Genomic DNA, 15,309 nt, shown 5'->3' on the forward strand with positions numbered 1-15,309 from the left:
CAGGTGTCCGAGACACACAGGACAGCAGCCCTCATGGTAAACATGACCCTCTCGGGTAGAAAGAGCCCCTCCCCCTCCTTCCCGCCCCAACACAGGGTGCTGTGTGTCCTCTCCTGAGGGTTCTGAGAAGCCCTTGGAATATCTTCTCCCATTTATGGTAGAAGGGGGAGCAGGGTGTGTGTTCACAATCCTAGTCTAGAGCCTTCAACTACTCAAGGCTCCTCACTGGTTTCTCTCCCCAAATCCTGGCATTTGCAGTCGGCCCCCTTCAAGGGACCACAAAGCATGACGGCACATTAGGACACTGATAAGGAGGTCCCCAAACCTGCAGAGCAGAAATTCCGTGTGCGTTCAGTGGGCCTTGGAATTTAGCTGCGATTTGTCACAGTTGCCCCAGGAGTAGCCCCCACCCCTACCCCACCCCCACCCCCACCCCCACCACAGAGGTCAAGAAGATGAGCCTGGAGTTCCGAGGGGACAGGAGGTGCTGTGTTCCTGTTCTGGGGCTTTCCCTCACTTTTCTTGCTCAGACTTGCTTCCCAGTGTAGCTACAGCTTCAGAAAGCAAACCTGACACCCCAAGTTCCCATGACCGCGTCCCCTGTTGTCCCCAAAGGACACATAGGTGTAGATGCTTCCCAGTGGCACCCACCTTCTCGGAGCCTGTTTCTGTCCTTATCCTCTTCCAGTCCCTTGATCAATTGTAAGGAAGACCCTTCCTCCACTGTGTCTTCAGCCTATTGTTTCTTCATTCCATCCCAGCAGATGGCCGGGCAGCTTTTTGCAGGCTGCGTGTGTGAGGTCCTAAATTCTCACGGGGCTGGTCCAGTGGAGGGTACAGGTTAGGCTTTAATTTCCCCCAGGAGGCCTCTGTCTTGGGCTGTAGTCCCCTGAATGCAGGGACAGTGGGACTCACCTGACAGGGGGTTGCCTATCAGTACCTGCTTCGAGACCTGCCTTCTAACGTGCCTCCGAGTCCTGGTGGGCAATGGCCCATGGAGGGCCGGCCATGTCTCCAGGAGACCAGGAGACACTCGGCTGTCCCCAGAGGCGCTGGGGACCCAGAAATCTGAAGGGGAGGAAAAGAGGGACCTTTATTGAACCAGCTCAGCTTCGCTTAGAAAATGGTGCGAGAGAAGGGAGCTGCCTCTCCGTGTTCTATGTTGAGACAGTGAGAGGCGGCATCACTGGTAAATGCGCCATCGTCTTGCTGGAAGCCTCTCTGGCTTCACTCAGCAGCAGCGGCACTGAGTTTAGTGACGCTGGCTAACAATTAGCTAGCACTCCTGTACCAGTGTGGGTTTGTGCTGAGTGCTTGCCACTTAGTGGCTCCTTTAATCCTCACAGCAACCCCATTTCACAGATGTGGAAACTGAGGCCCAGGACTGGGAAAATGGATTCCCCTTCAAGGGCATTTGAACCTACGCTGTCTGTCCTTAAGGTCCTCAGTCCTGACCACTGTGCGGCGGTCACTCGTTCAGTAGTGATAAAACGTTGGCTAAGCTGAGCCCTGTGCTTTGAAATACATCACCCTGTTTCACACACACACTCTTCTGAGGGAGGGTGTTTCTGCATCCGTGTTGTGGGTGCAGAAGCCGAGGCTCAGAGAAGTCGGCCGGCAGCAGCGGGGACTGAGGCTCAGTCCATCTCCTGCTCCTTCGGTTGGCTGCCCAGGGGGAGGGAGGCTGGGGAGGCCTGCTCGCTGGTGGGCCTTCCTCTGTGCACAGCGGCACTGGGCTTGGAATGACAGAACCTCCTCGTAACGGACATTGACGGGGTCGCCAGTCTTTCTGAGTCTTGCTAATCCGGAAGGTGAAGGGCAGTATCCAACAGGATTGAAAGTGTATCATTTTTTTCCTGTTTTTGTTTTTATTTTTCACGAGCGCTTCCTTATGTCTGAGTGACGTCACTTGCATGTAGTCTTCTGTGCATGTGCTCCCAGGTGTTTGCTCTCGGCTCTTTGGATCTCGGGTTGAGGAAACACCCGTGAGACCGTTCACCGTCCCTAAGGCTGCAGGAGGGTGGGCAGAGCCCCTCTGAGTGAAGAGGCGGGACTCAGAGGGTCAGGGAGGGATGCCCCCTGGCAGGACTATAGCATCAGCAGCCTGCGTCCATTGAAAGAAAATAATTTCCGTCAGCCTGGGCCCCTTTCACGTGCCCTGCCATAGCCGTCACAAAAATAGCAGCCAGGTTTTCTTTCTTTCTTTTTTTTGAGCATCTACCCTGTGGCAGGCAGGATGCGAGGCATGCTGAGGGCATTATCTCCTTTGCCCCCCAGGACATCCTGTGAGGTCATTGCTACGGCTGCCCCTGTTGTATGGGTGAGGAAACTAAGGCACAGAGAAGTCCGCTAAGCAGTCCCTGGTCACACAGAAGCAGTCGGGGTGGAACCCAGCTGTCACTTTCATGCTGCGCAACCTGTCACATAGGGAGGCAAGTGCTTCTCAGGCTGGGGAGCGGAAGAACAGCCTTGACCCTGGAACACGGGTGTTTTGAAAAATCCAGCCCGGAAGAACATCCTGATTCCTCCATGGTCATGCTCACCCTTGGCAGTGAGGTCATTCAAAGGGGCAAATGTACCTTTCTTGCTGACTGCAAAGCTGTATAGAACGAAGGACGGCGAGAAGCCCGTTCACTAAAGGCCCAGAGTCCTTCGCTCTCTAAGACTTGTTTTGGCAGGAGCGGGCTGGGAGCTTGGCTGTGCTATAAAAGTCAAGAAGTCCCCACAGAAGGAGTGGAGGTTGTTTTCCCCTTCAGCCCTTCCGGCATGCTGGTGTCCTTCCAAAGCAGCTTACGAGTTCCTAGCTCCTCCTGCACCTGCCTGGGAAGGGAAGCTCGCAGGCCCCCAGGAGGAGGGAGAGAACCCCAGCCACCTGCCTCTGTCTTTGGCCCAGTCCCGGGAGCGTTTCCTTCCGACTTCACCCAGTTCTGTGGTGACTCAAGGCTTCACTGAGCCCTGTTTGAGTCACGTCCCTGGACTGAAGGGCTGTTTCCACCATGGCCTCCTGGCATGCTGGGACAACCCAGGAGCCCGAGGATGAGAGACCTGAAGTGTGGGCCTCCAGCTCATACCTGTCTGCTTCTGGCACCACTTAGCTCCCTTCCAGGTGTGTGTCTCACTCATTGGCTCACCTCAGGCAGGTGGCAGCCACCGGGAAGAGATTACCAGAAGCTTTTGGCTCTCTCTCTCTTTGCTGATGCTGCCTGGCTGGGTACCCACCTTGCTCTGGCCCACCCTGAACCGGGATGGGACCTGAGTCAGGAGTCTGTCCCCACTGCAGTGGGCCACTGCCCATTCCTGTCCTGCTGGCTGCATTCTGCACCAGCGTACCTGAGCACAGTCGATGTAACACATTACTGCAGGCAGCTCAGCTCCAAGGAAGCTGGCAGGGGTGGGCAGTCAGCCTGCAGGCTGTCACTGCCAGGCTGGAAGAGGCGCCCTCTGCTCTCCAAGTCGTCCAAGCCATGTGCTCACGCATGCATGCACACGCACGTGTAGGGAGGGAGGGAGAGAAGGGTGAAGGGCAAGAAACTCAAGAGAGACTGTTCCCATAGAATATTTCCTCGCTTTCTCCCAAATACGCTTCTTCAGGAGAAGTTTTATAGCGAATGAAGCCAGAGGGTGTTTCCCTTCAATGTAGACAGTAACTAAGATATTAAACAAAGTGTCAGGCTCAGTCACGGGGCAAAAGGTAGTTTTTTCAACAAACTGTGAAATCAGAGTCCAGGCCAAGCTGGCTCTGGAAACCCTTAGGTTGCCATTTCTGTTACTGGTGAACAAGGGTCACAGAGGGCCAGGGCCTTCCTGGTTCATCCTGTCCTTCCATCTCCCCGTCCTTCTATCTCCTTGTCCTGTACCGAAACCATACTGACCCCTGTACCAGGTCCCTTCCTGACCCATTCTTTCCCACCTCCATGCCTTTGCTCATGCTGTTCCCTCCTCCTCAATGTCCTTCCCTTTGTCTCTGGAAGCTCCCATGTTATCTTTGCTTCAGATCCCAGCCACCAGCCACCAGCTACCTTTCCTTTTAGGTCAGCTCCCACGTTGCTTGCAATAAGCAGACCTAAATGGGAAATGGGTTGGGGACCAATCAGATGGCACAGGCACGAAGAGCTGTGGCAGACATGGCTATTGTCCTCTTTTGTTCGGGGAAGCAACAAGCCCAGCTAATAATCTATGGTTCCCGGCTCCCTTGCAGCTAGGAAAAGCCATGCGTCCTAGTGGTTATCAGTAAGGTGTAAACACAAGCTTGGGTGGGGCTTTCAGGAAACTGTTTTAGTGGGAACAGAATCACGATATAGTGACCCTAATGATCAAACTCATGTGTTAGGGATGGTGAGATCTTCCATATCAGAAGAACCACAGGAGCCCGTGTCCCCGAGGGCTCTGTGAGGCAACCCTGCCTGCCCTGGACCAGTTTTTGTGGGACAGATTCCTGGGACCCAAGGCTTTTTACAGTGTGGGAGGCCTTCTTTGAGGAAAAGAATACAACCTATTAAATTAAATGTTTCACACTTGGGAGGGGTCCAAAAGTTTGGCTATAGTACCTTTACCACCCAGCTCCCGTCACCTCCTCTGGAGAGCCAGCCCATCCTGCTTTCTCTTGGGGGCTGCTGTCCTCACCCACTCTGACACTCTCCATGGTCTGAGTCCATGCCCCCTCCTCACTGGTCAGTGTCCCTCCAAAACAGCGACTCTGTCTTCACTCCCATTCCTTCGAGAATGTTTATTGAGCTAGTGCTGTCTTCTGGACCCCGTATCCTGCAGCTGTGGGCATAATGATGCCCCACCGGTGCCAGCCGAATGGATGGAAATGGTGAAAGGCATGTCAGAAGGTTGAAAACGAAGGGACAACTTCCCATGGTGCCGTTTGCAAATGTGTGTTGATTTGGATGGCCAGGGGCCTGTCCCAGTTGTGAGAATCCGGTTAACCTCTTGAAACTCTCCCAGCTGCTAGCCGTTTTCCTATCTATCAAGTGAGAATAAGCGCCAACTGTATATGTAACCTCTTCCAGCAAACTTCGTGAAATCATATTCTCTCTGAACTTAAATCCCCGCCCTGGGGCAAGGGCAGCACAAACCCACGCGTCTGACTGATCTCCCATCAGGTTGCACCTCAGGCCCTGGGCCACCTGGCGGGCACCTTCCACCTCCAGGTGTCAGGCACAGGTAGAAGGTGGACACCTGGAGTCCCAGATCACCTGCTGGTCCCTGTTTTAGCTGACCGGGCCCAGTGCCCGCCATGATTCCTTAACTCTTGTCCACACTCAGTCTCTCCTCTGCAGCCTGACCCACCCCTGCTGCAGCAACCACGCATTACAGGGAGAGGGAGGAGGAGGGGAAGCCTGCAGCCAGGCCTGCTGAGACCAGGAGAGACAAGCAGTCACTGTGTCCTCCGGGAGGCTATTCTAGAGGTCACATCCTCGTCACACATCCCCCAGGACTTAATGCCCCCAGCTGATTTCCACTCAGGCCCGGGAGACCCAGGAAGTGGGTCGCCATCTGCGTGGCTTCAAGGGAAAGACCGGGTTTCCTTTTGACTGGAAACCAGGTGTTCCCAGGGGAATTCTGCTGTCAACAAATGACAAATACCTCTTTGGCAGGCGGCCTGGGGCTGCAGGGGTGTGGTTGTTTTCCCGAAAGAGTCACCAGGTAGGCACTTCTCTGACCCCAGAGCTCGGGTTACAGGAACAGGCTTTCACGGAAGGTTGCACTGACCCCACTGCCTGGCGTTTTCCTGATCGGACTGGCCCAGAGCATCAGGCCGCCAAGCAGCCCTGGGGCGTGTGCGCTGGGCCCTCCTCACCCCGAGGGGCAGGAACGGCGGCACTTACACACCCATCCATGCCTTTCCTGGAAAAATGTATTATTTCTACGTGTTCTGACAACTCAAAGCAAAGAAGTTCTGGAAGGCGCTTCTTGTGTTGACCACTGAATGAGCTGCATGCCAGGGGCTCTAACGGGCTGTTTAAGGCTGGGCAGGGTGTTGTCACAGGTCAGTCAGCAAGAACTCCCAAGGCTGGGGGGAGAAGCTTGGTGGGGGGAGCAGCAAAGCCTTAGGAAACGGAAATCAAGGAGCCCCGCAGGGCAGAGGGCAGCGAGCAGGGACCGCAGCTTGGAGGGCTTGGAGGGCGAGGGGCCATTGTAAGGCCTGCTCTTTAGACCTTGGTAGACGCTTAGCTGAGCACAGGTCAGGAGGCACCTGGAGGTCAAGTGCTGCTCCATGGAGGGACAAGTCCAGGAACTGGGGCCAACTGAGCAGAAGGTTTGGCCGTCCCCGATCCTCTGGTGGCCGGTGACTGCAGACCACTTTCTCAGAAACTCTGACTCTTCGGTTTGTTCAAAGCATGCTTCCCGTGGGCCTGCCGGGATCTGGGCAGAGCCGCTCTCATGGGTGACCGTGGTGTGGGGGAGCTGGGCTGGTGGCACCCTAGCCACAGGCTGCCTGTGCCAGATGAGTCCACGCCTGGGATGCTTCTTGCATGCCTCTCCCCTCCTCTTCCCAAGAGCCAATCTGTCACCAAGTCAGCCACCTTCTATGTCACAGTTTGGTCATTCCCTCAATCAGAGTCTTGCCAGGGCTTCCCAACCCTGAATCCTGGTTTTCAAGGACCCATGGCATCTGTCTCCACCTATCTTTTGTCCCTCCAGGAACTCACCTCCACCTGGAGTCCAGGCGACCCTGGAACTCTGCCCTCCCAGTGGCCCTCCCGCCCTGGGGCCTGCTCCTGCCTTGGGATTTGTCTGTGCCACCCGCTCTGCCTGGACGGTACTTGATCTGAAAGCCCTTTGGCCCCTCTGGGGGGCTTTAAGGAACGTGGCACCTATGGTCGACGCCCAAAAAGTTAGGCCGTCTCGGTGCAGCTGCCCCTAATAGGCAGCAGTGTTCTGAGAACATCTTTATGCACCTTAGGTACTTATTGAATAGAATTATTGGGAACTTGGGGGTGGAGGCCCTGAATAAGGTTATAGACTAGCACTGACCAGTGGGAAAAGTGTCAGCCACAAACGAGCCGCTTACGTGGCAATTTTCTAGTCTCCACGTTTAAAAAGGCCAAAAGAAACAGGGAAATGAACGTTCACATCTTTTACTTAACCCGTGCATGCAGGCAGTATCATTTCCTTACGGGAGCAATACAAGAATCGTTCGCTGGATACTGCATGTGTTTTTCACACTGGCCCTTTCCAATCCGGGCCGTTTCACCCTGGTACAACACCTCGGTTTGCAGGAGCCGCATTTCCGGTGCTCCACAGCCATGTGTGGCCAGCGGCTGCCGTATCGGATGGGGTCGTCGCAGACCACAGACCCACGGTGTCACGGCGCTCTGTGCTGAGCCGGCCCGGGGAGCGTGTGTGCATGGGGCCCACAGAAGGAGAGGTGGCCTCCACAGCTGTGATGAGAGATCTCAGACTCTTAGCCCCGAACGCTGCCCCTCCCCCTCCCTTCCTTTCTAGTTAAATCATGGCATCTTCTTATCTTGCCTCGCTCTCCCTCCTCCCCCATCCCCACCCCATCTGGGCATCACATCCAAAACAAATTTCCTCCCATCTTCAGCCCCCAGCTGTGGACCTGCTGCTGTTTCCTGTCCTGGTGGCTCTTGGGAGAGCTGGCTGCCAGTCCCCGAGGGAGGGAGGCCTGGGAGGAGGGTGGCACTGGCCCAGAGATGGGGAGCCATCGGGAGAGGTTTCAGAGTGCGCTCTCTCTCACTGGCTTTTTTTTTTTTTTGCTTTCTCTTACTCTCTGGATCAGATGTTAAACCACCCACCACCCTCTTCCCCACAGGTTGGGGTGGGGTCCCTCCCCAGCCCTGGGGAAACCCACAAGCCGAGCAGATTTCCAGGTGAGAGGCACCCGGCTCTTTGCCAACCTTCCCCAGGGCCGACGCCGGCGGGCACGTTTTGGTGCTCAGTTGTGCTGAACCAGCAGGAGCAGGACTATTATGAGGCCTCCCCAGCAATCCCGGGGTACCAGCCACAGCCCTCGGCCCCGGATGTCACTCTTAACACGGTGTTTCTGCAAATGCTCTCCTGCTGGCACACACTGTCGCTGTGCTCCTGGTGGGTTGTCTTTTATTTCCAAAGGCAATTAATCTTTTTTTGCCATTTTTCCCCCTTGCACATGGTCAGTTCCCAGTCTTTGTTGCTGTTTGGGGTCTGTGAATCATTTGGGAGCATGTGTGAATGGCCTCTTGTGCCCTGAGTTTTTGCTGAAGGGCGAGACAGCAGGGATGGCTCATGAGAAATAGATATATGTGTAGCGTGCTATAGTTCTCAGGCACGTAAAAAGGTTTCACGTGGAAAGTTGGAGAGATGAATTGTAGGTGACCCAAGTTCATGGTCCTGCAGCTCAAGCACCGGGATTTATTGAGTGGCAACAGGGCACGCGAGACAGGTTCCTAGGGAGGTGCCATGGGGAGAGGCCCCTCAGCCCCGTGTAGTTGAGGAAATAAGACATCGGTGCAGGCGGATAGAGAGAATAAAGGCGACAAGGTCACACATGCTAAGTGGAAGCTTAGAGGAGGAATGTTCCAGGGGTGGCCAGGTGAGGAGGGGTGACCCAGGGGAGGCGGGCGCTTGGGCTGAACAAAACATGATAGGCTGGTGACGGAGCGTGGCTGGGGAGGGCACCCAGCACCCCGCCAGGAGGCTCTGCACAAGTCCAGAGGAGAGTGTAGGGCTTCAGCTTGGAAGTTGTTCCATGTCATGGCAAAGGGGTGACTCCAGGACACGGGAGTCATTAGGTTCTCTCTCCAGACCTGCTGCTGACGTCCTCCGATGATTTTGGTTGTTGCATAACTCCCTCAGGACCTCTCCTAGGACAGACCATACTTGTCACTGCCCTTCCCTCAATCAGCTATTCAGGAAAGAGCAGAGATTGGCCATCCATACATTATCCATCCGTTCATCCATCATCCATCCATAAGTATGGATGGGTGCATCCACCTATGCATTCATCCATTCATAAGTACATACACCCATCTATTCATAAATCATCCACCTAGCTATCTATCCAGCTGTCCATCCATCAACCCACCCACCCACCTATTCATAAACCAGTCCATTTACCTATCTATTCACCCACCTGCCCATCCATGTATCCATCTATCTCTAATCCAGTTCATTCATCCACCCATCCATTTACCCACCCCTCCAGTAAATCAGCTGTGCATTTGTTCATTTACTCAGTCCTTGTTTTCTGGAGGCCTGCTGTGCTACATACACTGTACTAAGAAGCGCACAGCTGAGAAGCACAGTTTTGGCCATCGAAGCCATCAAGCAGGGCAACGATGTCTACACAAACATGCATACTCGACATACCCTGAGGTTCGAGGCTGGGAGGATGTGGCACTGCTACCTGGCTCACCTCCCACCCCTTCCCTGTGTGGCTCCAATCTCTATTCTCATTCTCAGTGAGGCCCAACCTGCTGGGTTCGCTGGGTCTCCCAAGAAGCAGATGCCAAGGTGGGAGTAGTGGGGTGAGAGATTCAAGCAACTCCAAGGAGAGAAAAGGGAGGCAGGAGGGAGCAGGGAGAGGCTGGGAGTGGCGGCGGACCTGGTGGACGCAGGCGGGCAGGCCAGCAGGCCAAGTGGGGCTGTGTCTCACACAGCAGCACCGCTCCGAGGAAGCTCAGCGAGGCCGTGGGGAAGTCCTCGGCCAAAGCTGCCTGTCAGAGGGGCACCTGGTCTCCCCGGAAGGGCCTGCCTCTTATCCCACTACCCTTTGAGAAGTGGACATTGTCCTGAAGGCGGCTGGATGTCAGAGTCCTGTTCTGAGATGCACGTTTTCACGGTGCAGGGCCTGCCTACCCTATTTAATTAGCAATAATCGCACCTCGATAAACCTCATTGGCTATAATACTGCCAATGCACAAAGCTAGTGCCTACCCTATTTAATACTACAGCCTGCTCTCTTCCCACCCTGGTCCCTGGGACCCCCGGTGCCTCCTTGCCCTGGCTCAGCTTTGTGCCCCCACCCACAGCATCTATCATCCTTTAACGTGCTGTATAAATCACTTATTTATGATATTTATTGCTTATTTTAGGGTCCCCTCTCCCACCCCCTCCTGCTGTAGAGAGTGAAAGCTCCCTCAAAGCAGGGACGTTTTTCTACTTGGTTCACGAATGTATCCGCAAGGCCCATGGCAGTGTTTGCTACATAGTAAGTGCTCAATAAATATTCATTCTATTGCATGGAATAATGCATTGAATTTAAACATCGGTTAAATTGCGTTCAATTGCACGGAGTCAGGAAGAGGAACTAGTTTGGGAGGAGGTTCCCCAGGCCCAGAGAGAAGAGTTCCGTGACTTTCTAGCAGGTGCGGTTTGGAAAGCACCCCCCTTTCCTGTGCTCAGGGGCTCTGTGGCTCTTCCCACACCTGGGTGGGTGTGGGTGTGTGGGTGTGGGTGGGCTGGTTCCGTTCCCCTGACTTCAGAGGCCCCCGCCGTACCCAGACCTGAAGTAGCTCGTGCTTCAGAGGAAGGCCCCTTCTCAACTGAACTGAACCAACAGGTGTAGCACTTTGTACCACAGAACAACCTTTCCCTTGAAAAGTCAAGTCCTGCCCCTGACAGCAGGCGAGCCCCAGTGTCTGCGCCCCACCCCCGGCAGGCAGCGGGGCTCTGAAGTGGTACAAAGATGCTGTGTTCTCAGGAAGGGGAGCCGAGCCGTGGCGCCGGGCTGGATGAGCTGCACAGTGCGTGGGCCCAGAGGATGTGGGTTTTCCCGCTCCCCTCCGAGCCCCGGGTTCCCTTCCTGCTGTCGCTTCCGCAGGGGCTGTGCTGACCTGCGGCCAGGCCCCTGGGGCTGCGTGTTGATTCGATGCTCCTGGGTCTCTCTGTGGGCATTGCACCTGGCACCAAACTCCCTGGCTGCCCAAACAGTTGGAACAGGCACCGTGAGCACTGCTTCCACACTTGGCTCACCCCACGGAAATTCTGGGCTGCGCCATCCCACCAGGCAGGCTGGCCGTCCGCGGGGCCTCCCAGCATGCCCCTTCCTGCCCAGGGAGCCCTCCTTCCCAGGCCAGCCCTCGCCTTTGCTTCCTCGGTGTCTGTGGGGGGGGGGGGCACCCATGGGCTCTTTGTCCAGCCTGTAAGTCAAGTCCAAAGGTGGAAACCATCTAGAGAGTGGATGAGACCAGCTTCCGGTGGTCTGCTCAATTAACTGGCCACCTCCAGCTTGTGAAAAGCTGAGGCCAGGCTGACCAAACAGAGCTTCTAGAGCTTTGGACGGGATTATGAACAGGAAACGGGGGACTTCTTCCAGCCCACACCAAGAACTGCCGGAAGCTGGCCTCGGACCCGGTGCCCACAACCCCCACCACTCTGCTGAGAGCCTCCCCCAGGCCCTGCATGCCCGCACCAGCACGCGGTGGGCGTCCGTTCCTTCCAGCTGGAATGGAAGCGTTCTACCTCCCCAAGCCCAGGGCTCCTTCAGCATCCAGGGCCAGCCCTCCCCCTGGACAAAGACCTCTTGAAGCAGATGCCTTGGTTTGCCAGGCAACAGGCGCTCATTTTCATTCATTATTTTTAACTTGTATTCAGCCACAATTCCCAAAGCAACAAAGTGAAAATTCTCCCAGTTCTCTCCCTCAGAGAAGTCCCCACAACATGGTGAGAGTGATGGCTAGTTTTTTTTCCCATTGCTTTTTGGGGTGGGGGGGGAGAGAGAGAGAGAAAGGGAGAAAAGAGAGAGACGCATTGATTGGTTGCCTTCTTATATGTACCCCGGATCAAACTCCCAGCCTGGGTATGTGCTTTGACTGGGAATTCAACCTACAACCTTTGGGTCAACAGGACGATGCTCCAACCAAGTGGATCACACTGACCAGGGCTAGAGTGAGGTCTCATTTCATCAGTCAACTCAGTTGGGTCATGGTGCCCAGATATGTGGTCAAACATTATTCTGGATGTTTCTATGAGAGTGTGGTTTTGGATGATATTTATGCATAAATCAGAGGACTTGGGGTAAAGCAGGTTGCCTGCCAGGATGTAGGTGGGCCCTGTCCAGTTAGCTGAAGGCCTGACTAGAACTAAAGACGGGCCTCCCCAGAGCTGGAGGAATTCTGCAGGCAGACAGCCTTCAGACTCGATCTGCGACGGCAGCTCTTCTCTGGGTCTCCGTGGGGTTTAGACTCGCCTGTCTCCATAACTGTGTGCGCCAGATCCTCAAGAGAAGCCTTCTCCCTCTGAATACGCATCCCGCTGCTTCTCTGGAGAATTCTAGTGCAGAGAGGGAGCCAGGTCAAGCAACGGGAAAGGAGCACTGTGGGGAAATTCACTTCTGTGCACCCTTGATGCACAGAGGACCCTTTCCCCTAGTTGGGGGTCGGGGACAGCTGCACAGAGGAGGGACGCTGAGCTGAGTCTGGGACCCTTTGCCCTCTTGGCTGGGTAGGACCTGCTTCCAGAGGAGGGTTTCTTTGCTCTCCCCAGGGGCATGACGCCCTGTGATGCTGGGTGCACGGGGTGGTAGTTCCTGACCACCACTCGCTCCTGTACACTGCTTGTTTTGTCCATGCTGACTCCTCCCTTGCTCTAGACGGTGTGGAAGGCAGCCAGCCTGCCTTCTGGTTGTCACTGGAATTCACTAAGTGAGTTTTCTCCTTACTGGAACCAGAGACGTGGCTTCAGAAGCCCTCGTGAGCTTCTGCACTCGACACCCCCGGAGGGAGGTCAAGGGACCTCCAGGAGCCGGTTCATCCAGGTGTGTCATTCTCTGTCCGTCCCGCCTGCAGCCTTGGGTCAAGGTCCCTCCTCATGGCTGCTCGGCCACTCTCTGACCTGAATCAGACATGAACAAATATACTCAAGCAGCACCAGGAAGTCAAGATCCAGCGTAACTTAGATTTCTTGTACCTTAGATGCCCACACCCGTGTCGGGTTCCGGTCTTTTCCAAGATTCAGATCTTTAGCATTCTGTTCGGTTCTGTTAGCGCCTCCCTCCGTGAACCAGTCAGGGCTGGTTTCTCTTGCTTGCAGTCAGGGTCTCGGCGATGTCCTAGTCGCTGTCACACCGGGTCGACTCTCGCCGTGGTAGAAAGCAGCCGCAGGCCACCTGTGGACGTGTGGGCACAACACAGTGCGGGTGTTTCTATGTAAATGTTCGTATCTGATAATATTTACGTAGGGACTGAAAATTTGGATTTTCATATAATGTGCCTCAAAATGTTCTTTTATTGTTTGGGGGAAACATTTACAAATAGGAAATCGGGCTGTATAAAATTAGGTGGCAGGCCGACAGTTTGCCCACCCCTGCTGAGAAGTGATAAGAAAGCATTGTGTCTGATTGACAGTGGGGTTTTTTAGTTCACTAATGGTTCCATAACACTGCACCTTGAGAGTCAATGAAATGAACCTTGCAGGGATCCCATGAGGCAGGTCACATTTTCCAGATGGTGACCAGAACATGGAGTGGTTCTGTTGCCCAGGGCCAAGCAGTTAGTAGGTAGCAGGGTTGAGGTTCAAGCCTCAGCCTGGTGAACTAATTTTTTAAAGAATAACACATGTCTTTTTTTAAAAAAGATTTTATTTATTTATTTTTAGGCAGAGGGAAGGGAGGGAGAAAGAGGGAGAGAAACACTGATGTGTGGTTGCCTCTCACAAGCCTCCTACTGGGGACCTGGACTGTAACCCAGGCATGTGCCCTGACTGGGAATCGAACCGCTGACCCTTTGGTTCACAGGCCAGTGCTCAATCCACTTAATCACACCAGCCAGAGCCAAAAAATAGATGTCTCTTTAAAGATGGCAAGTTGACATTATAATGGACATTATATCTTCAGGTAAAACCTGGAATGGGCCTGATGACTCTCACTGCCTCTCGTTTGAAGCTGCGTCATCCACACGGACAATCGTGGGCACTCAGATCTGGATTTTGGGTGACCACATACCGCACAGCCGACCAGGTGCGTCACTGTTCTCCCGACAGACGCGACTGGCATGAACTTCGGAGGGCTGAAGTGTTGGCAAGATTAACAGATCCACCATCCTGTCCACCTCTTAATATTAAGAAACACTTTCATGCAGTGAGGAAAATGCAGATTAAAAGAATGGAATTCAGTATAACTTGTGTGCAGCTGACCTCAGCCGCCTCCCGGTCCGTCCTTACACTCACTGCTCCTGTAACACAGGCGAGGATTTGGCTGCCCACTCAGGTGCCCTGGAAGTGTGGAACGAGTGAGCCCTGTGGTCAGTGGAGCAGGGGCTGGCACACCCGATGGCCACAGAGCCACAGGAGGCGTTAGTGAGTGTTCTGCTTCATTCTTCCAGGCGCCGCGCTATGGACAGGCTTCCTGGACGCGTCCCCAGTGAGTTCTGAAAATGGGCTTCCAAAATCAATAGGCCGCCAAGATCCCTCTGGCCTGTAGAGTCCTCCTCGGTCTCCCTTACATTCATCAATGCCTCCCTCTCCCCGGCATCTGCATGGCTTGGCGGGCACAGCTCCGGCCCGGAGGCCTGGCAGGCAGGTCAGCGTGCAGCTTGGAGCACCGGGCTGTGGAAGGACTCCAGACACGATGCCTCTGGGTGGGAATAGTGCTAAACTCGCTCGTGTTTGTGGCTGCCTCATTGAGACCTGCCTTCTCCCCTTTGGGGTGGCCCCGCACCACGGAACGTCTCCTAAGACTGGGTCTTGCTTCATGATATCAGCAGCTGCCATTTATTGAGCAACTGCTATGTGCCAGGCATGGTTCTCCAAACTTCAGAGCCCCTCATCCCGCTCCTTGCTTCCTCATATCAGCCCCTGAAAGCATCACCGCTCTTTCACGAGTGAGGAGACTGAGGGTCAGAGACGCAGTCAGTGTGCCCGAGTGGACAAGTGGCTCAGCCGAGATTTGAATTTGATTCTGTCTTCTCCGGAAGCTGGTGCCTACTTCACTGTACAGAGAATGAGAGGAGCCCACCAGGCACACGGCGGTGAGTCAGAAACACGGCCGCCACTCTGTCCGCGGCTCATTTCTATGTCCAGGCTCCCCCTGACACGCCGCCCCGTTGCTGGCTGTACCTCCACATGGCACCTGGAAGCAGGGGTGGATGAGCTTCTCTCATCTCCTGGATGGAATCTGAGTAAATTGAAGCAGGGAGCAAGCCGGTGTTTTTGCAGCTGCCCCGGCCCCCAACACCAGGCATTTCAGATCACCAGATCACCAAGGGAGAGCACCCCTCGGGTGACCCCAACTGTGGAGCCGTTGTGACCTCCACCGTCCCATCTTTAATCCTTGGAAGCTGCTTGATTTCCATGCCGAATGTGTGCGTGCAAAGCCGGCTCGGAGGTTGGCAGATGCTTGGAAGGGAAGGGAGTTTCATTATA

General features: G+C 54.7%; 1 long non-coding RNA gene across 1 annotated transcript; it reads left to right on the forward strand.

Annotated features, from left to right (window-relative positions):
• Positions 1-5,530: 5,530 nt before the first annotated feature.
• On the forward strand, positions 5,531-14,347 carry LOC118996267 (uncharacterized). The gene is made up of 2 exons (XR_005068456.1): positions 5,531-5,652; positions 14,271-14,347. It is a non-coding gene; the product is annotated as an uncharacterized LOC118996267 (long non-coding RNA).
• The last annotated feature ends 962 nt before the right edge of the window (positions 14,348-15,309 follow it).

The sequence above is a fragment of the Sturnira hondurensis genome, unplaced genomic scaffold (assembly GCF_014824575.4).
Source record: "Sturnira hondurensis isolate 20B ecotype Veracruz unplaced genomic scaffold, ASM1482457v3 Scaffold0011253, whole genome shotgun sequence".
Classification (NCBI taxonomy): Eukaryota; Metazoa; Chordata; class Mammalia; order Chiroptera; family Phyllostomidae; genus Sturnira; species Sturnira hondurensis.